Source organism: Cervus canadensis, chromosome 12 (genome assembly GCF_019320065.1).
Source record: "Cervus canadensis isolate Bull #8, Minnesota chromosome 12, ASM1932006v1, whole genome shotgun sequence".
Taxonomy (NCBI): Eukaryota; Metazoa; Chordata; class Mammalia; order Artiodactyla; family Cervidae; genus Cervus; species Cervus canadensis.
Window position 1 is genome coordinate 23,456,203 of NC_057397.1, and position 2,406 is coordinate 23,458,608.

General features: G+C 37.4%; 1 non-coding gene across 1 annotated transcript; it reads left to right on the top strand.

Annotated features, from left to right (window-relative positions):
- The first annotated feature begins 721 nt into the window (after positions 1–721).
- On the top strand, positions 722–828 carry LOC122451587. Its single transcript, XR_006272481.1, has one exon. It is a non-coding gene; the product is annotated as a U6 spliceosomal RNA (small nuclear RNA).
- Positions 829–2,406: the final 1,578 nt, after the last annotated feature.

A 2,406-nucleotide genomic window follows, 5' to 3' on the forward strand; every position in this document is an offset into this window, starting at 1 on the left:
TCATCAGAATCAATAATCACTTTAAACACGAATGGCCTAAATACACCAACTAGGGACTTCTCTGGTGGTCTGGTGGTTAAAAATCTACCTTCTAAGGCAGGAGATGCAGGTTCGATCCCTGGTCAGGGAACTAAGATCCCACGTGCTGCAGGGCAACTAAGCCTGCACTGCCACTAAAGAAGCTCGTGCACCACAACAAAGACCCAGAGCAATAAAAAAATGTTTTAATTTAAAAAATAAATACACAAAACACAGAGGTTGTCAGAGTGGATTAAAAAACAAAACCCCAAGGGACACTCATGTGGGAACTATGAACCTACAAAATTATACATTTTTAAAAATAACTTTTAAGTACCTATATATAAGTAATATCTTTTAAACAATTTTTATTCTTTTTTTTAAGCAGTAAAAAAAGTAATCTTATTGCTAGTGTGTCTCCATTTACACTGTCTGACATCCTTTTCAGACCATTTTAGTGCTAGGTACAAATCTAAATTTTGTCTCTTATATTTATTAATTTTTGTCTTTTGAAATATAAATTAGATCAATTTATTTTACTCTGTCATCTTTCACAACAACATAGCTCAAGAATGCCACTGAGCTTTAAAAAAAAAAGTAATGTGAAAAGTAAAATTTTTATTTAATTGGATAAACATAGACACTAATACATTTATTAATGCACTTGTAATTCTCCACTTTCCTTTTTTAAATCTCTTTTATGGTGCTCGCTTCGGCAGCACATATACTAAAATTGGAACGATACCGAGAAGATTAGCATGGCCCCTGCGCAAGGATGACACGCAAATTCGTGAAGCGTTCCATAAAAAAAACAAAAAAATCTCTTTTATGTTTGCTCTTTTGTTCATCATTTCATGTCTTTTTTTTTTCTGCCTGCCTGTCTCTCTGACCGAGATGATTTCAAATTTAATCATTCTCACAATAATGTACTTCAAAATGGTTTTCACGCAAAAAGTAAAAGCAACTGCAACTGATGAGCAAATGTCAAATCCCTCAGGTTCTGAGTCTCAGACTGCATCTCAAGAGCGAGTCTTTGCTAATTTGCTAAGTGTCTTTATTGAAGGGTCACTGTGTCCCTCTGTCACGCTTATCCTCTCTTCTCAGATTGCTACCTACCAACCTGAAATTATCTGCCTGTGGTCAAGCAAATTAGAGTCAACTTCAGGTTTCTTAAGCAAAAGAACGTTAATAACCTCAAAATTATTATCCAACCAGTCAATTCTAAAGAAAATCAGTCCTGAATATTCATTGGAAGGACTGATGCTGAAGCTGAAACTCCAATGCTTTAGCCAGCTGATTCGAGGAACTGACTCATTGGAAAAGACCCTGATGCTGGGAAAGAGTGAAGGCAGGAGGAGAAGGGGACAATAGAACATGAGATGATTGGATGGCATCACTGACTCGATGGACATGAGTCTGAGCAATCTCCAGGAGTTGGTGATGGACAGAGAAGCTTGGCGTGCTACGGTTCATGGGGTCACAAAGAGTAGGACATGACTGAGCGACTGAACTGAACCTCAAAACATAGCACATGAAACAGGCCCTTGGTACCCTGAGACCTTCCTTAAGCACTTTTTAATTTTCTCTAGTTACACAGAATAAGAAGGCACCCTGTCTCTCTAGGGTTCCACTTCCTTGGCTGTGTAAAACAGTCTATGATTCAGGGACAGTGAATAGAATTCAATTCTCTGTATTGCCAAGAGTCCTTAAAAACTACAAGTTCATTTCATTTTTGCATGTTTCTTAATTGAAAGACAATTCAGAGAGGAAAAAATGTTGGTAAGGGCTTGGCTTGCCAATGGGTGAGCTGCACCTTTGCTTTCACGGCATAGCAAGAGAATCCTGGGGACCTCACTTGGTTCTGCCAATTTGCTATTGAAAAATAAATCCCATTCTATTCAGTTTGCAAAATAATCAAACAAAGTCATTCATTTCTTAATAGTTTTCAGTTTCACGGGAATAAAAATAAGTTATCCAGATTTTCTTTCACTGAAGTTCAGGGTTTTCCTTTCTTTCCCAATGCTTTCCATGGACTGCCTCTCCCCGCGCCCCGCCGGCCCCTTCTTTGGGAGTTAAGCACAAAGCGATATAGACATACTGGACATATTGATCACCAAGTAAAATGGTTTCCCTGGCATTCATAACTGAATGAAGCCCATAGAATTGCCTTCCTTTTGACATGAATTTTTTTCTAATAATTTCAAACACCACAGATGGCAGAAACTGATACAAAAGTACCTGTTCAAACTGTATTGTTGCAAAAATATAGCTGATATGGCAAGAGATACTTTGCTGTGTTCTGTGGTTAGCTAATATATTTCTAATTTTCATATAATTTCTCCATAATTATGAAATGAATTCATTCCTTTGTGTGTTGCAGTGTGTGAA